This window comes from Coffea arabica, chromosome 6c, assembly GCF_036785885.1.
Source record: "Coffea arabica cultivar ET-39 chromosome 6c, Coffea Arabica ET-39 HiFi, whole genome shotgun sequence".
NCBI classification, from domain to species: domain Eukaryota; kingdom Viridiplantae; phylum Streptophyta; class Magnoliopsida; order Gentianales; family Rubiaceae; genus Coffea; species Coffea arabica.
This window is the reverse complement of record NC_092320.1, coordinates 58,611,396-58,638,808: the sequence shown is the minus strand read 5'-3', so window position 1 is coordinate 58,638,808 and position 27,413 is coordinate 58,611,396. Positions and strand designations below refer to the sequence as shown.

At 38.9% G+C, this 27,413-nt stretch overlaps 1 pseudogene; it reads right to left on the bottom strand.

The window, feature by feature from the left end:
- The window catches only part of LOC113693353 (uncharacterized), a 112,384-nt pseudogene that overhangs the window by 1,857 nt on the left and 83,114 nt on the right, over nucleotides 1-27,413 (bottom strand).

Genomic DNA, 27,413 nt, shown 5'->3' with positions numbered 1-27,413 from the left:
TTGTTATGCCAGGGATCATTCAACCGGTATGTACCCCGAATATCAAGATAATCTGAGTGTCCCATTCAATAATTACGGAGATTTTTCACCCTGGTCTCAAACGTGGTATAACCCTAATCCAAACGGGTATGATCAAAGATGGTGGGATAACTCCAATTATAATTATACAACGGGGCCAATGAATTTTCAGCAGTATGAGTCTCAAGAATCGTCATCTATGTCAGGTATGTCTCTTGAAAAAATAGTTGAACCAATAGCTACTAATACATACCAATTCCAACAGGAGACACAAATGAGGAATGAGATGATGAAGGATGCAATGAGTTATCTGGCAGATCAACTATGTCTATTGACATCCAGAATAAATCGATGGGTTTCTCAAATGGAAGAATTGCCCTCGAAAACCATTGTTGATCTAGAAGAAAATGAGAGTGCAATTTGCTTGACTAGTGATGAGGAGACGCAAGAGTGTCAAAATGAGAAATCTACAGATGCAGTTGAAAAAGAAGCCGAAAAGGAAGAAATGGAACCCCAACCGCAACCCATTCAAGTGAAAGAATCCAGTGAAGAATCATCAAATGTGGTGATACCACCTCCATTCCCCAACTCGCATTTTCTAAACTCTTACTCCATGATTTCTGTTAATGAGATTGACTTTGTTATACCGGAAGTTTTTGAGTCTCATGGCAGAAATAAGTTAAGAGTAGCTATGGTCAAATATCTTGAACCGTTGAGTGCTCTTGATGAAGGAGTGGATGAAGAATTGAGATCACTGCTTGATTATTTGGCGCCATCAACTAGTCCATGGAAGACCGTAGCTCGTGTGTTCAAAAATTACTCCATCTATGAGGGTTACCAGGATCACATTGAAGATAAAGCATTGAAGCGAGTTACAAGATTTTATCCTCCATGAGCAAAACATGATAATGTCTAGCCAAAGGCATTAAAGAAAGGCGCTCATTGGGAGGCAACCCAATTATTCCTTTTAATTGTTTGTTTTGATTTCGTGTGATAGTTTAAATATATTTTCCTTGAATTTGACTGATTTCGGGTTTCAATTTTCGTTTTTGATAATTTGTAGGTGTCTTTCTGTCATGACGCGCCCGCGTCATGTCATATGGAGAGCTCACGGTCAGAATCGTCAGAAGGGGTTCCTGCCCTCATGACATGCCCGCGTCATGTCATATGGAGAGCTCCAGATTCCGTGCCTTCATGACGTGCCCGCGTCATGTTCACGGGAAAGGTAAGTATTCAAAAAGCTCAAGAACGATTATTGATTTTCTGTTAATCTCTAATTTTGAATTTCAAAAATAAATTTTGTCAATAAAAAAAAAAGTTATATATATATAAAAAATTTTTAAAAAAAATTTTTTTTTTTAGTAATTTAAAAAAAAAGGGGGGGGGGGAGAGTCTTCCTGTAAAAAAAAAAATTTTCTAAAAAGAGAAAAAAATGGAAAAGGAAAAAAAAAACACACAAATACTATTCTCTTTTTCTTTTTCTTTCTTCCCTATTCTTTCTTTTCTTTCTTCTTCTTCTTCTTCTTTCTTCTTTCTTCTTTCTTCTTTCTTCTCCGCCGCCTCCTCCCTCAACCCACCCCAGCCGCGGCTACCCCCTCACAGCTTCCTCTTCGCCATCGATCCATCGCGGGCACGAGGAGCGTTGCCGCCGCTGCCCCTCAACGCCTCCACCGCGAGCTACCGCCAGCAGCACCAGAGGCAGCACCCATCTCGCGCCTCCGCCAGCGACGACCAGCTCGTGCGCCGCCGCCGCTCACCAACCACGCGCAGGCCACCCCGCAGCTCTTCTTTTAGCCGCGATCCCTCCGCACGCCACCCAGCTCCGACCGCACGCTCCACCAGCTCTCCTTCACTGTCGCGCGCTTTGCCCAAGCCGACGCCGTCGCTGCTGTAATCGCGCGCCGCCGCCCATGCCCACGCGTAGTCGCGCTCCCTCACAGCTCCAGCCCACGGACGCCGCCTTTCTCTCGCGTCCTACACAGCGTCTTTTTCTTAGCCACTACCGCCCCAGTTTCTTCATTCGGCCACTGGGAGAGGTATTTGCTACTAAATCCCCAAATTTTGGTATGTATTGGATTCACTTGGGGGTTTGTCAGTAGATTGGAGTGGCAATTGGATTTTCTGCCTTAACTGTGCAGTGCACCAGTGCTAGCAATTGTGCTATTTTCCGTCGTATTATTGTGCTATTTTGCTATACCTGTGGTACTGGTGGAGTAACTGGACATTGATTTGGTACCTCTATCTGGTTGGCTGCGTTTGTAGTGTCCAATATCTAAGCCGTTTTCATTGAAATTGCTGATTTTGAATTAAGATTTTGACTGGGCAACTGGAGCCATTTGTTGAAATTTTGGGTAAGTTGAAATATTGCACTTGTTTGTTAAATTGGGAAGTTTCTATGCTTCCTCCAGTTGGGTGCATCTAATTGAATTGCTGAGAAATATTCTGACCATTGCTTTCAACTACTAAGTTCGTTGAGGTTTCTTTTGGGATTCTGGTTGAGTTATTTCTAATATTGCCTATTGAATCAGGAGCTTGTGCTGCTTAATTTGCCCTGTTAGGAGCTGGTTTGCTTGTTAGAATTTTCTGTGACGGTTAACTAACGTGTTCATCTTAGTGACTTCAACTATTTCGTTGGGTGGAAGTGAATTCTGTGTTTTGAACCATTAGGTCGTTGAGATAATTTCACTTGCTTTTGTGGGTAGATGCCTGATTGCCAGTTGAGGGTATATATTGAGTCGTTATTGCCGAATCACTGCACTACTGTTGCCTGACTTGTTGACTTGTTGACTGCTGGGGGCAATTGTTGAGCTTTTGGGTGCAATTGTTGAAGTTCTTGGATGGGCTGGAATTTTAACAATTGTCTGTGATATTTTGGGAAGAATCTCGACCAGTGTTGTGCTTGTTGAAATTTTGGTTGATTTAATTCGGCAACTGCATTCCTTGTTGGCATTGGTAGTTTTTAATCGAGTTTTTGAGGACATTTTGGATGTTGGTTTATATTGCTGATTTGGAGGAACAGTGTCTGTGATTTTGGTCTGATCATTTGTGCAATTTGCTGACTCATTTGCGGACTTATTTGTTTCTTGGGTTTGTTTATTGACTTCGGTGGACTGGGTTCCCACCTACGGTTCCTCTACTTGCTCTATTCATTGGAATTCTAGTCGCCTATTGCTCTTCTTTAGAGGTTTAGAATCTTTCTTGTGACTAGATTAATACTTGGGGCTATTGCTTTACTACTGCTCTACTCTACTATAGCAATTTCATTGATTTTGGACTATGTTTTGCACTAATGATACTGGTTGGAATATTTCCCCTTGCATGTGTCAGTTCTACTTGGTTGGATACTTGATTGACTGCTGGGCATGTGTGACTGGGTTGTTCTTGTGCAATTGGAGATATTTAGGGTGGGCAAGTTGTGTCACTCTCTATTGATATTTGGGAGGCACCGGTGGCTATTAAATTGTTATTGCTTTGAATTTGCTGTTTACATTATCTGTGGGCAATTTTTGTCTCTTGTTGATTGAAATGACATTTGGAGAAAATGGTAAGACCCGAGCCCTCTTCTTCTGCGCCCCCCCCACCGATGGCCTCTGATGTTAAGTCGCACCACTTGCGAGCTCAGATTCATCACGTAGTTGAGAGAGTGACGAACATCACCCGCCAAGTGGCAAGGATGTCTCAGAACTCGGCTTCCCTCCACTGTTCCCTCCTATCCCTTAGCTGTTCAACAGGGAAGTTTCATTGTTCTCTTCGCTTTAATTACTTTATTACCTCCATTGAGAACAATGTAGGATTTAGGTGTGGGGGGAGCAGTTATGGTGCTAGTGTCTTTCGTTCATTTTCTTTTTCTTGTTTTTTGGTGATTAGCTCGTATGGGATGCCAAGTTTGATGTTGGATTATTGCCTCTATTTCTACTTTTGCCAAGTTTTAATAATAAAAGAGTATCAAGTTCCTGTGGTTGAATCCAAAAACATCTCTTTGGTGAATATCGATGATTGTTTTACTCTTATAATTTTTTGTTAACTTTCTTAAGCATAGGGAATGATTATTGGCATTTTCATGTGAATTGGTCCGGTTATTAACTTTAGTTCTCCATGTTTGAAAATGAGGCTAACTGATGCAAGTTTTCTTTTGATTTTTGTGTTATTTTGAATTTTTGGTATTATTTGGCTGTGAATAAGAGTTGACTGTACTCCGCTAGTAGTTACTACCGAGTAACCGGGGATCTTCACCAAAAGTGTCGATTCTCGCGTCAAAAAGTAGTAATTGCTATGAGTACGTGGTCACGTGGCGATAGAAGCTGAGTAACCGGGCTCCTTCATCTGGCCAATGTTGGAGTTCGCGTCAAAAGGCTCAAATGGCTAGCGACTAAGTCTTTTGTTACTATTGAAAAAAAAAGAATAAAAAAAAACAGAAAAATAGAAAAATATGAAAAAAAGTGAAGTTTGTGTTAGTGTATAATAAAAGTCAGCTTGCCGATTTGTGGATTTAATGTTGAGATTTTGGTTAATAGTTGGACCATTTGGTGATAAATGTTGTGTGTCATTCCTTTTTCTTAAATTAGTTAATCTGAAATTAGAGGAGTTTGTGGTTTAGAAGCTAACCAAAGTGATATTTCTTGGATCTTAATCACTGATACTTGATTATTGTTTTTCTTGGTATCTTGGCAATTTGTGAGATAGAGCAATAGTCACTATCAAATATTGGTACTTGTTTGCTGTTCTCATGCTTGAGGACAAGCATGGTTTAGGTGTGGGGGGAATTGATAGGTTGCAATTTTGTCATTTATTTTATTATTAATTTTCCCTATTATCTGATCTATTGTGGATTAATTGCTAGATTCTACTCACTTTTGATATTTTGCATTTATTTTAGGGAGTAGAACGAAAACATGATAATAAGTGACAATTTAACAAGAAAAGAGCCCAAATAACAGAGCTTATCCCAGGGGTATTATTGGCAAAGGAAGACTTTTGCCCATTTTGGTAATTTCAAAAGAAGAGAGCAGGGCAGAGGCTTCTATTTTACTGGAGGGCTGGAGCGTCGCAGGGGTCCTCTGCTTCTTCTTCCTCCAGAGGCTTCGTCCTCTCCGCAAGGGAGCCGCCTCGCAAGGAGAGCATTAGAATAGGATTTAGATAGAAATTGAAAGGGAACTTTCCGTTCAGTAGCTTAGGCTTGTTTTCTTTTTGACTTTTCCTTTTTCGTCTTTTAGTGGTTTGCTTCCTGCGGATGTCCAGACCGAAGGAAAACTATGAATTACCTTTTGTAGCTTTCTTTCTTCATTGAATAGACGAATTGAATTCACCCAACTTCCGAATTGATGGCCGCAGCTTTTGCTTCAATTTCTTGTGGATTTTGTTCATCAACTATGAACTAATTTTCTCACCATAGTCAAGGGACAACGGATGCTTTGATTCACCTAAAAAATTGTGAGATCGATTTAATTTTATCTTTTTCTCTATTTATTGGTATTCGCATATTCCTTGGTTGCAGTGCTTATGATTGTTTAATTAATTGATTGTTTTGGATCCGGATAATTAGTTAATTTGATAATCTATTGTCAATTGGGACGTTAAATCCGTAATTGTTTAATTGTCTCAAAATAGTGATAACTGGCATGATTGGGTTTGTGTCAGGGGAATACGTGGACTAATCTAAAATAACCCTAGTAGTGCGTTATTTGGTTAGAATAGGGCTCCTCTAATATGTAAGGCAGTTAGGAAATTAAATCTTATGGGCGTACCTAGGATTATTTCTCAATTAGAGCAGTGATTAACGGGCGTATCTTAATCACCGACACAGTAAGGAGGGGTTGACTGCCATCGTTTGTTTGGTAGTTATAACCTATTTATTGGTAAATAATTGGAATTGCCTTTGTTTCGATGATCAATTAGGTGAACCATTGCTGAAGTTATTTCTTGGCTATAACTTTAGTTATCATTCATTTGTGTTTAGTAAATTATTATTTAATTTTTAGTAGTTCCTTGGATTTTATTTGCATTCATTTGATTGTCACTCTCTGCACAAAAACATCCCCTTGTCACTGTGAACTTGAAAAGAAATAATTACTCCCAATCCCTGTGGATTCGACCCTACTCACCGCTATCTACAGAAATTATTTTTAGTTTGAATAGGTTTTTATTATTGCATAGGCTTCGACAACCTGTCAATTTTTGGCGCCGTTGCCGAGAACTGGTGTCAGATTAATTTGTTTCTTTTTGAGTTCACCTTGTTTTTATTTTAATTTATTTTTCTTTTTTTTTATATAGCTTATGGCTTCTAACACTCCGTATTTTGGTGATATAATGGATTTTACTTCCGGGGAAGGCGATGAGACTAGTTTTTTTGCTAAGTCTGCATATTCAGAGGCACTAAACTCTATTAGAGAAAGAATGGTTGCTGCAACATGTAAAATTTGTTATGCCAGGGATCATTCAACCGGTATGTACCCCGAATATCAAGATAATCTGAGTGTGCCATTCAATAATTACGGAGATTTTTCACCCTGGTCTCAAACGTGGTATAACCCTAATCCAAACGGGTATGATCAAAGATGGTGGGATAACTCCAATTATAATTATACAACGGGGCCAATGAATTTTCAGCAGTATGAGTCTCAAGAATCGTCATCTATGTCAGGTATGTCTCTTGAAAAAATAGTTGAACCAATAGCTACTAATACATACCAATTCCAACAGGAGACACAAATGAGGAATGAGATGATGAAGGATGCAATGAGTTATCTGGCAGATCAACTATGTCTATTGACATCCAGAATAAATCGATGGGTTTCTCAAATGGAAGAATTGCCCTCGAAAACCATTGTTGATCTAGAAGAAAATGAGAGTGCAATTTGCTTGACTAGTGATGAGGAGACGCAAGAGTGTCAAAATGAGAAATCTACAGATGCAGTTGAAAAAGAAGCCGAAAGGAAGAAATGGAACCCCAACCGCAACCCATTCAAGTGAAAGAATCCAGTGAAGAATCATCAAGTGTGGTGACACCACCTCCATTCCCTAACTCGCATTTTCTTAACTCTTACTCCATGATTTCTGTTAATGAGATTGACTTTGTTATACCGGAAGTTTTTGAGTCTCATGGCAGAAATAAGTTAAGAGTAGCTATGGTCAAATATCTTGAACCATTGAGTGCTCTTGATGAAGGAGTGGATCAAGAATTGAGATCACTGTTTGATTATTTGGCGCCATCAACTAGTCCATGGAAGACCGTAGCTCGTGTGTTCAAAGATTACTCCATCTATGAGGGTTACCAGGATCACATTGAAGATAAAGCATTGAAGCGAGCTACAAGATTTTATCCTCCATGAGCAAAACATGATAATGTCTAGCCAAAGACATTAAAGAAAGGCGCTCATTGGGAGGCAACCCAATTATTCCTTTTAATTGTTTGTTTTGATTTCGTGTGATAGTTTAAATATGTTTTCCTTGAATTTGACTGATTTCGGGTTTCAATTTTCGTTTTTGATGATTTGTAGGTGTCTTTCTGTCATGACGCGCCCGCGTCATGACGTCTGGAGAGCTCACGGTCAGAATCGTCAGAAGGGGTTCCTGCCCTCATGACATGCCCGCGTCATGTCATATGGAGAGCTCCAGATTCCGTGCCTTCATGACGTGCCCGCGTCATGTTCACGGGAAAGGTAAGTATTCAAAAAGCTCAAGAACGATTATTGATTTTTTGTTAATCTCTACTTTTGAATTTCAAAAATAAATTTTGTCAATAAAAAAAAAGTTATATATATAAACAAAATTTTTAAAAAAAAAAAATTTTTTTTTAGTAATTTAAAAAAAAGGGGGGGGGGAGAGTCTTCCTGTAAAAAAAAAATTTTCTAAAAAGAGAAAAAAATGGAAAAGGAAAAAAAAAACACAAATACTATTTTCTTTTTCTTTTTCTTTCTTCCCTATTCTTTCTTTTCTTTCTTCTTCTTCTTCTTCTTTTTTCTTTCTTCTTTCTTCTCCGCCGCCTCCTCCCTCAACCCACCCCAGCCGCGGCTACCCCCTCACCAGCTTCCTCTTCGCCATCGATCCATCGCGAGCACGAGGAGCGTTGCCGCCGCCGCCCCTCAACGCCTCCACCGCGAGCTACCGCCAGCAGCACCAGAGGCAGCACCTATCTCGCGCCTCCGCCAGCGACGACCAGCTCGTGCGCCGCCGCCGCTCACCAACCACGCGCAGGCCACCCCGTAGCTCTTCTTTCAGCCGCGATCCCTCCGCACGCCACCCAGCTCCGACCGCACGCTCCACCAGCTCTTCTTCACTGTCGCGCGCTTTGCCCAAGCCAACGCCGTCGCTGCTGTAATCGCGCGCCGCCGCCCATGCCCACGCGTAGTCGCGCTCCCTCACAGCTCCAGCCCACGGACGCCACCTTTCTCTCGCGTCCTACACAACGCCTCTTTTTCTTAGCCACTACCGCCCCAGTTTCTTCATTCGGCCACTGGGAAAGGTATTTGCTACTAAATCCCCAAATTTTGGTATGTATTGGATTCACTTGGGGGTTTGTCAGTAGATTGGAGTGGCAATTGGATTTTCTGCCTTAACTGTGCAGTGCACCAGTGCTAGCAATTGTGCTATTTTTCGTCGTATTATTGTGCTATTTTGCTATACCTGTGGTACTGGTGGAGTAATTGGACATTGATTTGGTACCTCTATCTGGTTGGCTGCGTTTGTAGTGTCCAATATCTAAGCCGTTTTCATTGAAATTGCTGATTTTGAATTAAGATTTTGACTGGGCAACTGGAGCCATTTGTTGAAATTTTGGGTAAGTTGAAATATTGCACTTGTTTGTTAAATTGGGAAGTTTCTATGCTTCCTCCAGTTGGGTGCATCTAATTGAATTGTTGAGAAATATTCTGACCCTTGCTTTCAACTACTAAGTTCGTTGAGGTTTCTTTTGGGATTCTGGTTGAGTTATTTCTAACATTGCCTATTGAATCAGGAGCTTGTGCTGCTTAATTTGCCCTGTTAGGAGCTGGTTTGCTTGTTAGAATTTTCTGTGACGGTTAACTAACGTGTTCATCTTAGTGACTTCAACTATTTCATTGGGTGGAAGTGAATTCTGTGTTTTGAACCATTAGGTCGTTGAGATAATTTCACTTGCTTTTGTGGGTAGATGCCTGATTGCCAGTTGAGGGTATATATTGAGTCGTTATTGCCGAATCACTGCACTACTGTTGCCTGACTTGTTGACTTGTTGACTGCTGGGGGCAATTGTTGAGCTTTTGGGTGCAATTGTTGAAGTTCTTGGGTGGGCTGGAATTTTAACAATTGTCTGTGATATTTTGGGAAGAATCTCGGCCAGTGTTGTGCTTGTTGAAATTTTGGTTGATTTAATTCGGCAACTGCATTCCTTGTTGGCATTGGTAGTTTTTAATCGAGTTTTTGAGGACATTTTGGATGTTGGTTTATATTGCTGATTTGGAGGAACAGTGTCTGTGATTTTGGTCTGATCATTTGTGCAATTTGTTGACTCATTTGCGGACTTATTTGTTTCTTGGGTTTGTTTATTGACTTCGGTGGACTGGGTTCCCACCTACGGTTCCTCTACTTGCTCTATTCATTGGAATTCTAGTCGCCTATTGCTCTTCTTTAGAGGTTTAGAATCTTTCTTGTGACTAGATTAATACTTGGGGCTATTGCTTTACTACTGCTCTACTCTACTATAGCAATTTCATTGATTTTGGACTATGTTTTGCACTAATGATACTGGTTGGAATATTTCCCCTTGCATGTGTCAGTTCTACTTGGTTGGATACTTGATTGACTGCTGGGCATGTGTGACTGGGTTGTTCTTGTGCAATTGGAGATATTTAGGGTGGGCAAGTTGTGTCACTCTCTATTGATATTTGGGAGGCACCGGTGGCTATTAAATTGTTATTGTTTTGAATTTGCTGTTTACATTATCTGTGGGCAATTTTTGTCTCTTGTTGATTGAAATGACATTTGGAGAAAATGGTAAGACCCGAGCCCTCTTCTTCTGCGCCCCCCCCACCGATGGCCTCTGATGTTAAGTCGCACCACTTGCGAGCTCAGATTCATCACGTAGTTGAGAGAGTGACGAACATCACCCGCCAAGTGGCAAGGATGTCTCAGAACTCGGCTTCCCTCCACTGTTCCCTCCTATCCCTTAGCTGTTCAACAGGGAAGTTTCATTGTTCTCTTCGCTTTAATTACTTTATTAGCTCCATTGAGGACAATGTAGGATTTAGGTGTGGGGGGAGCAGTTATGGTACTAGTGTCTTTCGTTCATTTTCTTTTTCTTTTTTTTAGTGATTAGCTCGTATGGGATGCCAAGTTTGATGTTGGATTATTGCCTCTATTTCTACTTTTTCTAAGTTTTAATAATAAAAGAGTATTAAGTTCATGTGGTTGAATCCAAAAACATCTCTTTGGTGAATATCGATCATTGTTTTACTCTTATAATTTTTTGTTAACTTTCCTAGGCATAGGGAATGATTATTGGCATTTTCATGTGAATTGGTCCGGTTATTAACTTTAGTTCTCCATGTTTGAAAATGAGGCTAACTGATGCAAGTTTTCTTTTGATTTTTGTGTTATTTTGAATTTTTGATATTATTTGGCTGTGAATAAGAGTTGACTGTACTCCGCTAGTATTTACTACCGAGTAACCGGGGATCTTCACCAAAAGTGTCGATTCTCGCGTCAAAAAGTAGTAATTGCTATGAGTACGTGGTCACGTGGCGATAGAAGCTGAGTAACCGGGCTCCTTCATCTGGCCAATGTTGGAGTTCGCGTCAAAAGGCTCAAATGGCTAGCGACTAAGTCTTTTGTTACTATTGAAAAAAAAAGAATAAAAAAAAACAGAAAAATAGAAAAATATGAAAAAAAAGTGAAGTTTGTGTTAGTGTATAATAAAAGTCTGCTTGCCGATTTGTGGATTTAATGTTGAGATTTTGGTTAATAGTTGGACCATTTGGTGATAAATGTTGTGTGTCATTCATTTTTCTTAAATTAGTTAATATGAAATTAGAGGAGTTTGTGGTTTAGAAGCTAACCAAAGTGATATTTCTTGGATCTTAATCACTGATACTTGATTATTGTTTTTCTTGGTATCTTGGCAATTTGTGAGATAGAGCAATAGTCACTATCAAATATTGGTACTTGTTTGCTGTTCTCATGCTTGAGGACAAGCATGGTTTAGGTGTGGGGGGAATTGATAGGTTGCAATTTTGTCATTTATTTTATTATTAATTTTCCCTATTATCTGATCTATTGTGGATTAATTGCTAGATTCTACTCACTTTTGATATTTTGCATTTATTTCAGGGAGTAGAACGAAAATATGATAACAAGTGACAATTTAACAAGAAAAGAGCCCAAATAACAGAGCTTATCCCAGGGGTATTATTGGCAAAGGAAGACTTTTGCCCATTTTGGTAATTTCAAAAGAAGAGAGCAGGGCAGAGGCTTCTATTTTACTGGAGGGCTGGAGCGCCGCAGGGGTCCTCTGCTTCTTCTTCCTCCAGAGGCTTCGTCCTCTCCGCAAGGGGGCCGCCGCGCAAGGAGAGCATTAGAATAGGATTTAGATAGAAATTGAAAGGGAACTTTCCGTTCAGTAGCTTAGGCTTGTTTTCTTTTTGACTTTTCCTTTTTCGTCTTTTAGTGGTTTGCTTCCTGCGGATGTCCAGACCGAAGGAAAACTATGAATTACCTTTTGTAGCTTTCTTTCTTCATTGAATAGACGAATTGAATTCACCCAACTTCCGAATTGATGGCCGCAGCTTTTGCTTCAATTTCTTGTGGATTTTGTTCATCAACTATGAACTAATTTCCTCACCCTACTCAAGGGACAACGGATGCTTTGATTCACCTAAAAAATTGTGAGATCGATTTAATTTTATCTTTTTCTCTATTTATTGGTATTCGCATATACCTTGGTTGCAGTGCTTATGATTGTTTAATTAATTGATTGTTTTGGATCCGGATAATTAGTTAATTTGATAATCTATTGTCAATTGGGACGTTAAATCCGTAATTGTTTAATTGTCTCAAAATAGTGATAATTGGCATGATTGGGTTTGTGTCAGGGGAATACATGGGCTAATCTAAAATAACCCTAGTAGTGCTTTATTTGGTTAGAATAGGGCTCCTCTAATATGTAAGGCAATTAGGAAATTAAATCTTATGGGCGTACCTAGGATTATTTCTCAATTAGAGCAGTGATTAACGGGCGTACCTTAATCACCGACACAGTAAGGAGGGGTTGACTGCCATCGCTTGTTTGGTAGTTATAACCTATTTATTGGTAAATAATTGGAATTGCCTTTGTTTCGATGATCAATTAGGTGAACCATTGCTGAAGTTATTTCTTGGCTATAACTTTAGTTATCATTCATTTGTGTTTAGTAAATTATTATTTAATTTTTAGTAGTTCCTTGGATTTTATTTGCATTTATTTGATTGTCACTCTCTGCACAAAAACACCCCCTTGTCACTGTGAACTTGAAAAGAAATAATTACTCCCAGTCCCTGTGGATTCGACCCTGCTCACCGCTATCTACAGAAATTATTTTTAGTTTGAGTAGGTTTTTATTATTGCACAGGCTTCGACAACCTGTCACATTGCACATATTGCCAGGGGCCGCATGTAACCCAGGGATCTGTACTTGCCATCTATGCTCCAAGCCTCTGGTGTTTGAAAAGAGAAGCTGTCGAGGAGCACAAGCAACTTCACACATGAGCCAAAAGAAGTTCCACCTCAGTATTTGTGGAGTAAAGCTAGAGAGAAACTTATGGAGATAACGCATTTGGACTGCTCAAAAAGAAAAAAAAAAAAACACATTTGGACCTACCATACAACGGAAGTTACCTACAAATGCTTACAATCGACTAATCGCCTACAACAGATTTTTTGTTTATGCAGTACTTCTGTGATTTTTGTATACAAACTCTAACTCAAATGGTACATGAGAAATATATATTGACAAGCACAGTCCCAAAATCGTCTATGTAAGTGGTGTAGTTTCAACATAAAGCTTAACAAAATTTAGATAGGGATCAGAAGTACTAGATCCAGAAACAAACAAAACAGATTTTCCATATCTCTATACCCTTCTTGTGTAAGTGATGTCTTAACATACTTAAATGCAGCTTAGGTAAGGAATATCTATCCAAGCCATCATCAAGAAATAAAGGCAAATATGCACAAAATTTAAGGCATCTGCCTGAAGTTGAGAATGTCACACCGTGGTATGTAAAGTTTGTGGTGCATATAGGATACATATCATTCTGAGAAACAATGTGAGCATTGGAAGAGTAACAAGATTGTTATGCCTCCATCAAAAGATAGTTCATCTTCAAACCACCTCTGTAATCTCTTTTGTTTTTCAAATACTATAAAAATTTTTAAAAATTACTCTAAAAGGTACTCTAAAAAATAGTCTAAATTTTTTTAATGTTTAAAAAATATCCCAAAATATATTTTAAAAACTCTACTACTCTTAAATTTTTCAAAATATTTTCTAAAAACTCTGCTACAGTAAAATTTTTTAAAAACACCTTCAAAAACAGCTAATCCAACAACTAATAAGCCCAATATTTTATGAAATGCCAATGCCAATAACAAATATAAAAACCTGCCAAAAAAAAAAAGGAAAAAATGCCTTTTGAGGCTGCCCAGAAATGTTTTTTCAATTGAGGTTGTAAGGCAACGAAAAATGTTGTATTCTCAAAAACAAAAGTCAGAGTTTACTTAAGCTAGAGACAGGGTACAGAACCGGAAAGAAAGACAATTTTGAGGTAAAAAAAAAAACGAAGACAAACAGAGTCAGAAGTTTCTAAATTCTAGGAACTTTCATCGTTAAGGGAGAAGAAATGACGGTGTTAACACACCCAAAACCTTCTTTTGCCCAAGCAACTTCATGGACTCCACCTGCTGTTTTAAATGCCATCTCGATTAGATCTTCCTGCATCATGGCTGCAGCAACAGCATATGTAACTCCACTCCATATTTCCCTTGATTGGTAGTGAGACACGTCTGGTTCTCCACTAGGCAGCATCCCGTTAAGAGCTCCAATCCTTCCATCTTTTACCCTTAAGACATTGAAATTGTAAATGGTCTCTAGGGCAATTTTTGCTTTCTCTTCATCAACTATAGGTAATAGACCACAAGCACGAGCATACCTACCAAAATTTTTCTCAAATTAGGTGTTGATTGTTCATGAAAGAAGCAGTTTCTTCATCTTCAACTAACATACAGAATGAAAATTTACATTTTACACTATGTATTCATGCCCTTCACAACCTTCACTAGATTACAGTAGTATACTTGTTTCATAACTCTTCTTCACTCGACAACCAAACACATTCATTTGACAATCAATCACAGCATATAGAATATGTGAAGAAAATTTATGTACGAAACCTACCACTGTCCAGCGAACTGATCTGCTTGAATTGAAGAACCGGCACTGCAACCACTATTGTCATAGTCAAAGTACGATCCATTCCATAATTTTCCATACACTCTCTTTGCCTTCTGAAATTTGAACCAAAAGTGTCCTCAGAACCCTTGTCACCAACTTCACCAGCCAGTGCTGAAGCAGCTTGCAGGGCAGCAACCCATAGCCCACCACAGTATGCACTCACTCCAGACATAGACCATGTATCATATGTCTGATCGGGAAACCCTTCATTTTCAATCATCCCATCCCCATCCTTGTCAAATTGATCCATATAAGCCATTGCAACATAAACTGACGGCCAAACAGCTTCGGCAAATTTTTTATCACAAGTTACGACCACATCCCTATAAACTTGCAGAACAAACTTTGGGTTCAAATCTTTCCACCTATCAGTGTTGTGAAGGCTGAAGACATTTACTTCAAACCATGGATCATTCATTCCAATATCATGAGGAACAGCACCAAGAACTTTTCTTGAAACCAAGCTTCCATCATGCAAAAGTCTCTTATCACTGGGGTCATGCATCAAAACTGCAGCAGCAAAGTCTCTTTGGATGCTAAGTTCAAGTTTTGGGAAGAGCATAAGTAAGGCAAATGACGCATAAAAGTGAACATCATAGGCATTACACATGTGATACTCAATTCCTTCAAGATAGAGGAACTGGCCAACGTTTTCCTCCCCGCTTTGAAGCAGATTTGTTCCAGAGGCAGAATTCAACGACATAGCAGAATGAATCTCCTCAAATGTTGAACACATTCTTGCTAGGATGTTTGTAGCAGTGTCACTTTGATTGGAATGACTGATGGTGTTTTTGAGATCTGAAAATGATCTACCGAGTGAAAACCTTTTGTCCTGTGTGGCAGATGAACTATGCACAGCTGGTAATCCATCTGTATAACAAAATATATTTAAGAGCATTCAGCCAAATCAATTTAGCGCTAGACCATAAAGATTTGTTATCCCCATGTACTTGTCCAAATTGATCCTCCTGTATTAAGGTAATAGAGTTCATTGAAAAGAGTGATACGATACCTGAAATGAACCATCTTGAAAGTGAGCTTCATGATACACACAGGCAACAAAAATATGAAAGCTTACCATTCAGGAAGGATTTTTTCTTCAAGAATGGGCCTTTGCCAAGCTTCTATTTGCGACTCCCAATTTTCATGCTCTAAGATTCATAACTCAAGGGCAAAGTAACAAACTTAGTAGTTTAATAAGTAGTATTGAGAATGAGAAGGGCATACATGCTAATTCTATTTTCATCTGTCTTTTCCATATAAATATTTTTGTATGTTTTACAAAACTAAAATGTCACAAAGCTTTCAGCATCAGTTGGAAAATTACCAATAATAGCATCACGTGCAATTGCAGATGCTGCATTTCCAGAAGCTCCATAATATTTTGTATACCGCCTGTATGTACGCATCTGAGTTGTGAGAACTACAGAAGCTAGCTTGTGAAAACACTAATATTAGAAACGTGTCATTCACTACTGCCCTGTGGTAAGTCCTTCCACCTAAGAAGTTCACTTCAGGACAGTCCCATACCAGCATGGTTCAAAGTCGCGGTCGCGGTCACGGTCGCGCCGCGACCTAGAACGTTCCACATCGGTCTCGGCATATCGGTTGCGGTTTCGGTGAGACACAAATTTTTAAAATATTTAATATTCTAAAATTTGTAAAAAATATGACAAACAAAAATAATTAAAAAATTAGTAAAAATAATAAAATTCAAGTTGACTCGGGATGACTCGAAGTGACTCGGTGTGACTCGGCCGTTTCAACCTTTTACGGTGACGTTTCGGTCTGTCACGTATCTCGGAACGTTTCGGTCGCGGTATCGTCTCGGACTAGTCCGAGACGGCGGTCTCGGCCGAGTCTTCGAACCATGCATACCAGTGAAAATGTGACACTGCAAACTGTTTCTGCTGGAACACTCAAGGAAGCTGCAATAGCTACTCCAACAATTGAACCCGGTTTTGAAGGCATTGACATTTCTTCAAAAATGAGGTAGTCAAATGATCCATGCTATTAGACATAAAGCAGTCTAAAGCCTGTTAAAGATGGTGATAGACAAACAAGAATCCGAGCCCAAGTAAAGCAAATGTTTATAATCCCAGCACTTGCAGATATCTTTGAGCATCACTAAAGATGCAAGAAACTACTTTCAGAAAAGAAGAACAGTCTCTACATTGCAAACCAAAGAATTCAACTACCATATAGATAAATAAATATGCAACAGAACTACAGAATTGAGTGTGAAGGGGAAAATACCATAGAAGTAATATATATATACAGTTAGGAGGACCTTTTTCTGAAGTTTAAAATATAAATGGCTCATCGTGAAAAATTAAGGAGGTTGATAAAACAAGCCTGTCTCAAGTATATCTCAGTCTTACCACACTTGGAATGCAACTATGTCCAGCTGACAGATCCAAGTAGTAGTGTTTACAAAATCCAGAATGTTGCTGGAGTTTTCACTAACCGCCCTAATTCTAGACAACTGAAAAAGTTGGGAGCGAGGGGTTGGGTTGGATAGTAGGGTGGGAGGGATTGCAAGTAGGGGGATTTGGGTTAAAGACCTACCACTTAAAATAAAATAAAAAAAAGATATAGTCCTTGGTGAGATTTACCATAGACACATAGCAGAATACAATCTACGAACAATACTTCATATTGTATAGCAGCAGAATTATAGAAACAAGACACTATGGTCAACGGATAACTCTTCTGTGTGTCAACCCTCAAGACAATGCACTCCTATACAAATGATAGAAGGACATCAACAAACCTCTTTCATTTCATGCCACATTTCTTTTGCTGTAATGCCTCGAGCATCTCCAAAAACAATAAAGCAAGGGCACTCAGAGACTCGTACTTCATCTGTTTCTTTAGCTGTAATAGCAAATGTTACTGAAGGCAGTCCATTGGCGGTCCTGTAGACAAAGAAAAACAAGTTCTTAAACATAAGCCCTCGAAACCAAGTCTAGATATATAAGAAACTCACATGTGGTGCAAGAGTACACCATGAACGCCATCGTCCTTCCTGCAAATATGATGACATTTCTAGTCAAATCCCACTTGAAGTTAAAAAGGAGTCATACATCTTTACCCCTGTTAGGATCGGCCCAGGAAATAGACAAACTCAAGTTAAAATAAAGTAGGCGGTATAACCGACCATATAATAGATAGGTGGTAGATACCAGCCATATAATAATTAGGCGGTAAAACCGACCATATAAAAGGGTTGTGGCAACCCAATAAAGACAAATAATAAAGCAAATAAAAGACACAGAAGATTTACGTGGTTCGGTCAAATTGACCTACGTCCACGGGCGAGGGAGGAGCAATATTTCTACTATGAAGAAGAAATACAAAAGCCGTAGGAAAGTGGTTCCTAGGCCAAAAGGCACTTATAAAAGGTTTAGGAAATATTCCTAAACACAATACAAGAGAGCCTAAAATATTTGACTAAATGGGTTAGATGACTCAAGAAGTTAATAGCCCATATAACTCTCTTGAGTGGTGCAATTAATTCCTTCAATAGGCTTCCTTATTTATAACCTTCAGCAGCCGACTTTTCCTTGCCATTGTTTGATGTGGGATGAAAAGAAGAAAACTTCCTTACGCAGCATCTGATGTGGAACGAAGAATTTTGCCACACAAGGTCAAATCTTGCGGTTCAACAAATCTCCACCTTGGCATAATTTTGAGTTCCACCATCGACAATAGTAAAACTGCTCCACCTTCTCCACATAAGCCCCAATGGGTCTAAATCACCAACAATGAATACCAATCAAGTCCAAACACTGTTTGAACTTGTAAACTGGAAGAGGCTTCGTAAACATATCGGCTGGATTGTCCTTGGTATTGATTTTCTGAACAAGGACCTTTCCTTCAGCAATGATATCCCGAATGAAGTGATACTTCAAATCATTGTGTTTCGTCCTCTCATAATACATCTGATCTTTAGTCAAGTGTATGGCACTTTGACTATCACAGTGAATAACAGTAACACCTTGATGTAGACTAAGCTTGCTAAATAAACTCTTCAACCACAAGGCTTCTTTGACTGCCTCGGTCATAGCCATATATTCTGCTTCTGTAGTAGACAAAGCTACGACAGGTTGTAGAGTAGCTTTCCAACTAACAGCACAACCGCCAATGCAAACTACATAGCCTGAAAGCGATCTTCTCCTGTCAAGATCCCCAGCGTAGTCTGAGTCTACAAAACCAATCAAAGTGCTATTATTTCTTCCAAACTCCAAACATACATTTGAAGTACCTCGCAAGTATCTGAGAATCCACTTCACAACCTGCCAATGTGTTTTACAGGGCAAGACATATATCTGCTAACAACACTGACTGCTTGTGCAATATCTGGACGAGTACAAACCATTGCATACATAATACTGCCGACTGCACTGGAATAAGGAACCCGTGCCATATAATCTTCCTCTTCATCTGATTTTGGTAATTGAGCAGCAAATAGCCGAAAATGGCTAGCAAGAGGAGTAGATACTGGTTTAGCATCTTTCATGCCAAAACGCTCCAAGACTTTCTCAAGGTAATTTTTCTGGGTCAAGAACAACTTCCCTACTCTTCGATCTCGATTGATTTCCATGCCAAAAATTTTCTTAGCTGCTCCCAAATCTTTCATTTCAAATTCACTATTTAACTGCAGTTTTAGAGTGTGAATTTCTGACAAATTCTTGGCAGCAATGAGCATGTCATCAACATAAAGCAGCAAATAAATGAAAGAACCATCATTTAACTTCCGGAAGTAAACACAACTATCATACATGCTCCTTAAATAATCATGACCCAACATAAAGGAATCAAACCTCTTATACCACTGTCTTGGAGACTGCTTCAATCCATATAAGGATTTCTTTAATAAGCAAACATGGTCTTCCTTACCTTCAATTTCAAAACCCTGGGGTTGTCTCATATAAATTTGTTCTTCAAGTTCGCCATGTAAGAAAGCTGTCTTAACATCGAGCTGTTCTAACTCCAAATTATACATGGTAACTAAAGCAAGCAAAACACGAATAGAGCTATGTTTAACAACAGGTGAGAATATATCATTAAAATCAACACCTTGTACCTGACTATAGCCCTTTGCAACCAATCGTGCTTTATATCTTGCATCTTCAACCCCTGGAATACCTTCCTTTTTCTTGAAGACCCACTTGCAACCAACAATTTTCTAACTGACGGCGGCTTTACAAGAACCCAAGTTTCATTCTGATGAAGAGATTCAATTTTTTCATTCATCGCAATCAACCACTTTGCAGAATCATCACAAGAAACTGCTTCTGAATAGGTGGAAGGCTCACCAGTTGCATCAGTTTCTTTTGCAACAGACAAAGCATATGCAACTAAATTTGCATATCTTTGTGGTGGTCGAATGTCTCTCCTTTGTCTATCTCTAGCTATGGAATACTCCTCTTCTTCTGAACTATCTTCAATAGTAGATTCAAGTGCATCTACTGGCACTTGCTGAATAGAAGATTTGGATTGAGAAGGACCAGAACTGCCAATATCAAGCTCCACCTGCTTCTGTGTACTATCAGTAGTACAAGGACTAGAAGACTCCTTCTTGGAAGATAACATAGACAATTCATCAAAAGTAACATCTCTACTGATTACAAATTTTGGGGATTTGGGATCAGGACACCATAATCTGTATCCTTTCACCCCAGAAGCATATCCAAGAAAAATGCACTTTTTAGCCCTAGGCTCCAATTTTCCATCATTCACGTGCATGTATGCTGGACACCCAAAAACTTTTAAATTGGAGTAATCAGCAGGAGTACCTGACCAAACTTCCTCAGGAGTTTTGAAATCAAGAGATGCAGAAGGAGAACGGTTGACAATATAACAGGCCATATTGATCGCCTCTGCCCAAAAGTCGTTTGTCAACCCTGCATTGGAGATCATACATCTTGCTCTCTCCAAAAGCGTTCTGTTCATACGTTCGGCCACACCATTTTGTTGAGGCATCATTCTGACGGTGTGATGTTGAACAATTCCTTCATTTTTGCAAAATTCATTAAATTCACCTCCACAAAATTCCATGCCGTTATCTATTCTCAACCGCTTAACATGTTTTCCTGCTTGTTTCTCAATCAAAACTTTCCATTGCTTGAAAGTTAGGAAAACATCATTTTTATACTTAAGAAAATAGACCCAAACTTTCCTTGAATAATCATCAATGAAAGTCAACATGTACCTGGCACCACCTTTAGAAGGAGCACGAGAAGGACCCCATAGATCCGAATGAATGTAATCAAGAGTACCTTTTGTCTTGTGAATTGCTGGTGAACTAAAGCTGACTCTTTTTTGCTTCCCAAAAATACAATGTTCACAGAATTCCAATGGCCCGGTACTTTGTCCATAAAGAAGCCCTCTTTTGCTCAGTATGCCCAAGCCTTTTTCGCTCATGTGCCCCAAACGCATATGCCATAATTTGGTGATATTTGTATCTGACAAAGATGATGTTGAAATAGCAGCAGCACCTGTCACAGTAGATCCCTGCAAAATATACAAAGTACCAGATCTGTGTGCCTTCATAACAACAAGAGCACCTCGAGTGATTTTGAGAACTCCATCTCCACCTGAATACCTGCACCCGATAGATTCAAGAGTGCCAAAAAAGATGAGATTTTTCTTCAAATTTGGAACATGTCTAACATTTGTGAGCGTCCTCACAATACCATCGTACATTTTAATCCGGATTGTACCTTTACCAACAACTTTACAAACGGCGTTGTTACCCATTAAGACAACTCCACCTTCAGTTGATTCATATGTTGAAAACCAGTCCCTATTGGGACACATATGATACGAACAACCCGAATCTAAAATCCACTCATTGTTAGACCTAAAAATATTTTCCGTTGCACAGAATATGGTTCCATCATTCTCATCAGCTGCTATACTAGCTTCAGCGGATTCAGTATTTTTCTCAACAAATTTCCCTTTTTGCTTTTCTTTAATTTTCAATTTAAAGCAATCAGAGATAACATGGCCCTTCTTTTTACAATAGTTGCACACCACATTTTTATGTCTGGATTTGGATCTATTTCTATTTTCTGTGTTTCTCTTTTCAGATCTACCCCTAATAAACAAGCCATCGGCTTGACTCCTACTAGTTTTCCCAGTAATATCCCTATCTATCTGCTCTTTAGATTTTAGTGCAGATTTAATTTCCCGATATGAAATTGTTTCCTTTTCATAAATCATAGTATCACGGAAATACTTAAAGGACTGGGGAAGGGAACACAAAAGTAATAGGGTCTGATCTTCATCATCAATTTTTGAATCTATATTCTCCAAATCCATAATAATGGAATCAAATTTATCAAGATGAGAGAGTATAGATGTACCTTCAGGCATCCGAAGCATATACAAACTCTGCTTCAAATATAGCCGATTCTCGACTGTCTTCTTCATATACAAGGCTTTCAATTTATCCCACATAGCCTTGGCTGAAGTTTCCGTTGCTACCTCACGCAATACCTCATCGGAGAGATTCAAAATTATGCTGGATCTAGCCTTCTTATCCATATCAGCGAAATCCGCATCCTTTACATCTTCTGGTTTGTTCTCGATTCCATGAATCACTAGATCAACTCCATCTTGGACAAGAATGGCCTCCATCTTGAGCTGCCACATGCCGAAGTTGACATTTCTGTTGAATTTCTCGACAACCGTCTTTGTTATCGTCATTGTTGCCACAAAATCTGTAACCTGAAGTTTGTCTCAAAAAAAAACTGGCAAAACAAATATGCAAGTCTTGTGAGTGGGCCCCACAGGGTGAGCGGCCCCCACGAGATAAGCGGGCCCTACGGGATGAACGCCACAAAGTGAGCGGGCCCCACGAATAAATGAATCCCACAGGATGAGTGGGCCCTACAGGATGGACGGGCCCCACCAGATGAACGGGCCACACCAGATGAACCTGTCTTGCAAAATATATCAACCAGCTCTGATACCAGTTTGTTAGGACCGGCCCAGGAAATAGACAAACTCAAGTTAAAACAAAGTAGGCGGTATAACCGACCATATAATAGATAGGCGGTAGATACCAGCCATATAATAATTAGGCGGTAAAACCGACCATATAAAAGGGTTGTGGTAATCCAATAAAGACAAATAATAAAGCAAATAAAAGACACAGAAGATTTACGTGGTTCGATCAAATTGACCTACGTCCACGGGCGAGGGAGGAGCAATATTTCTACTATGAAGAAAAAATACAAAAGCTGTAGGAAAGTGGTTCCTAGGCCAAAAGGCACTTATAAAAGGTTTAGGAAATATTCCTAAACACAATACAAGAGAGTCTAAAATATTTGACTAAATGGGCTAGATGACTCAAGAAGTTAATAGCCCATATAACTCTCTTGAGTGGTGCAATTAATTCCTTCAATAGGCTTCCTTATTTATAACCTTCAGCAGCCGACTTTTCCTTGCCATTGTTTGATGTGGGATGAAAAGAAGAAAACTTCCTTACGCAGCATCTGATGTGGAACGAAGAATTTTGCCACACAAGGTCAAACCTTGCGGCTCAACAACCCCAACAAACATGGAGAAATGCAACAAGTTTCCTTTTCTTCTCTCCATTTTTTTTTTGTCAAAAAGCTACACACATCCCATAAGATGTAATTCCAACTGTTCTAAGAAAGGGAAAAAAGAACACTTCTTCCCAGAAATATAGCATGCAAAGTTAAGAAGAGAGATCATTCTAACATACCGAAATTGCGAGTTGAAATGATGTCCAGATAAACCAGAATCCCCACCAACAGAGTTCTGGACCACATGAAGAAGAAAATTCAGCTAAAAACTTAATCAAGTCAAATTAATCCATGCACCAATATTACACTTGTGAAAACATTCAGTCAAATTAACCACAAGCAGACTACAAAAGTTACCATGCAACAGGTAAATGTGAAAAGCACATTTACATACCGCCCATGAAAAAAGTAAAGAGACATCCGCAGCCATCTTTCCTGAATTGTAGACAACTACTCCAGAAACAAAAAGGAAGCAAATTCAATCCTTCGATAGCAAAGCTATAGATTGCCTTTTTAAAGAAGGGAATTGAAGGGCTGAGAAGCTCATTTCTACCGTAAAAGTAAACACTGCTGCTGGGTAGCTGCTCTCTTTGTAATTATGGGGGATAAAGGGCGAAATTTGGCGACATACTATTTTAAGATCTGGGTCTGGTTCACCTGCATCATGTAGAGGAACTCAAGATAAGATTGACATTTGATGCTGGAAGTCATCAGATTCTGAAAGTTTACCCGCTAATGAAAGGATTACCATCATATACTGTCCAAGCCCTTGGGAACAATGCATGGTATGTAGAGCTATTTCCATCTAAGTTCCAATCCCAAGATCCTATCCCTGAAGCTGAGCTATCTCTGTAAGGCCGGAATGTCTATTTAAGATTTGTATTTAATCACTAACATACGATTTTTGCAGGAAAACCAATTTGACATGTCCATTGAATTCCCATGCAATTCTATAATTTATTTTCATTAATGTATATAATATATCACCTTCGCTTGTGCTCAAGATTTTCACAGTTTGTTTTAAAGTTCAAAATGGCAGTCCTATCTGAAGAACTTCTCCAAGTAGACATTGCACTCACAAAATTAGCAAGATATTCAATATGCTGCTTACTTGGATAAGTCAGGGCATCCTGGGAATAGCACAGTCGAATGTTTTTCACCACTTGGGCGTGAAACAAATACCTGCAATAAGAAGGTTATGCGCAGGTACAAGTGCAAAATTGTCTCACATTAAGCAAGGTTGAAGTGCACTTTCAAGAATTTCTTCTAACTTTGAGTTGAAGAACCGAGTCAACTAAAATGTATATACAAGTCCTTTTCAAAACTAACATGATCTACATTTGTCAAGATATAAAAATCTACAGCAAATTTCACTTTATCCCCCTATTGTTTAACTCTTTTTTACTTGACTTTCCTATAGTTTTGTTAGAAGAATATCAGTATTTTTGTAGATAATAAATTGGTAAGGGTATTCTTGTAAATAGTTGGTTAGATTTGTACTCCTATAAATACTAGTTAGTCACTCATAATACCGTGACTAGATGTTTTCCTGCCAAGATACCTGTTAATATGGTATTAGAGCTAAAGTCCTAGGGTTAGGGTTAAACATCTAGCAAAAGTACTGTTCATGCTGCACTGTTCACGCGGTTACTGTTCACGCGGCACTGTTGGTCTCGAGTTTTGACCCTTTTTTGGGTTTGAAGTGCTATTCGCTATGGCTAAAAGTTTATCAAAAGGTATTGTAATGTCTACTAATATTATGCCAATGGTGATGCCTCAAATCACAAATTGGAAGTTGAACGACACCAATTATCAACAGTGGTCAAAAGTTGTTAAGATTTATCTCACAGGCTTAGGAAAACAACGTTATCTCACAGATGATTCTCCTACGGAGGACAGCAAGAAACTAAAGTAGATTCAAGAGGATGTCCAAATTTTTGGAGCAATATGGAATTCTATGGAGCCACGAATTGCTTACATGTGTTCTTATTGTGAGACAACAAAAGAAGTTTGGGATATGTCCAGTTATTATATTGCAGTAATTTCTCACGGATGTATGATATTTTTTTGGAGTATTTTCAGTTGCAACAAAATGACAAGACAGTAACTAAATACTTTGTTGATCTTAAGCGAGTCTCAGAAAAATTAAATGCTGTAATGCCTCTCTCAAGTGATATTATGGCTATGCAGAGGCAAAGAGAACAAATGCTTGTGCTCAAATTCTTGGCTGGTCTCAAGCCAGAATTTGAACCAATCAAATCTCAAATTCTAGCAGGTGAACAATTATCATGCTTTGCAGAGGCGTATGCTCGGGTCTTACGTTCTGCATCTAAGGACAATGCACAGGGTGACGGTGCTCTAATTAACGACAAATCTGCTTGAATTGCTAACAACAATCGGATAGAGCAACTTAATTTTGGACGTGGCTCTCGTGGAGGAAAAAATATAGGAGGTCATAGGGGTCGTGGAGGTCGAGACACCCGTGAGTGCAATCATTGTGGTTTAAAGAATCACACTCGTGATACTTGTTGGGATTTAAATGGAAAACCACCTCGTTTGTTAATACGGTTACCACTGACCAAGTTGAATCAAGTTCTTTAGCACAAGGGTCCCAAAAGACTTTTACCATATCTAAGGAAGATTATGTCAAATTTCTGCAGTACCAAACTGCAAATCACGCATCTTTTACCTCTATTTTTTTAGCACAAAAAGGTAATGCTATGGCTTGTCTCTCCACATCATCTAATTTTGACTCATGGATCATTGATTCCGGAGCTACTGATCATATGTCAGGTACCTTTAGAAATTTTTATAATTTTTAAGAATCTACTTCCTTCCCTCATGTTATTTTAACTGATGGATCTACAACTAAAGTTAAAGGATTAGGCACTGTAGAAATTAACTCATCTCTTTCGCTGCCTTCTGTTCTTTACGTTCCTAGTTTGCCTTTTAATCTAATGTCCGTTAGTAAGTTTACTAAATCTCTACAGTGTTCAGTTACTTTTTCTCCTGATTTTGTTGTCATTCAGGATTTGAAGATAAAGAGGACGATTGGTGGAGGACATGAGCATAATGGTCTTTATTTTCTCAATTCTATTGGTCTGATTACATGCTCTGCTACTGTTTCTCCTTTTGAAATTTACTGTCATTTGAGTCATCCGTCTCTACAAAATTTGAAGAAGTTGGTCCCTACCTTGAGTCAGTTGTCTTTATTAGAATGTGAATCTTGTCAATTAGGAAAGTATCATCGTGTTTCTTTTGCCCCTAGGGTCAATAAACGGGTTTCGGAACCTTTTCTGTTAGTTCATTCTGATGTTTGGGGTTCTAGTCGAGTCACTTCAAAGTTAGGTTTTAAATATTTTATAATATTTGTTGATGATTTTTCTAGAGTTACATAGCTTTATTTAATAAAAGATTGTTCAGAACTATATTCCATTTTTTTTTGCATTTGTTACAGAATTAAAGAATCAATTTGGTGTGCCTGTACGTATACTTCGCAGTGATAATGCGAAAGAATATTTTTTCAGTCCTTTTGATACCTTTATGACTAAGTCCGGTATTCTTCATCAGTTCTCTTATCCTCACACTCCACAACAGAATGGAGTTGTTGAAAGAAAAATTGGACATTTAATCGAAATTGTCGCGCCCCACTTTTTGATAATAATGGTGTGAAAGTGTGGAAGTGTATGTGAACGTGTGTAGAAGTAAAAGAAAAGACCGTGGGATTGTGAAATGCGACGGTTTTGGTCAAGTAAAGTTCAAAAGGGTTTTTTTTTTGTATGAAAAAATGGAGTCGTCACTTGGTATAGAGTTAGGGTGTACCAAATCACCCAAAAATGATTTTTTTTTTGTTTATTGAATGAAAAAATAAACAAAACCCTTTTTGAAAACTTTTAGGTCTACGCAACCAAAGAAAGGGATCGGGGATCACGTTTGGTAAAGGAGAAGGCAAAGGCGGAGCCTAAGGCACTCCCTTACCCTAGCCAAAGCTAGTTGCGTGACTTAGCCCCACGTTTCCTATTTTTCTACCCAAGGTATGTAGCGCATGTTGGATATGACTATATGAATGCAAAAAACCTAGACCTAGGAGGAGATGGGGGAAATTTCTCTTCAAAGGTTGAGTGGTGCCAATCACATTAATTGTGAAGCCCAATAATGATCCTTTTGGAGAGGTCACATATAATCCTAAATGACGTAAAAATGAGTGAAATGAATGCATGCCATGTGAAAATGTGAGTTTGCGTGAAGTGAAAAAGTGATAAAAACAATAGTGTAAGTGAAAGTGTGCAAATGGTATTTACAAGGTAAGGTGAGTAAAAATGATAATGTGAAAGTAGCATAAAGTGCATGTGTGCGAGTGATATTGTATAAAGTG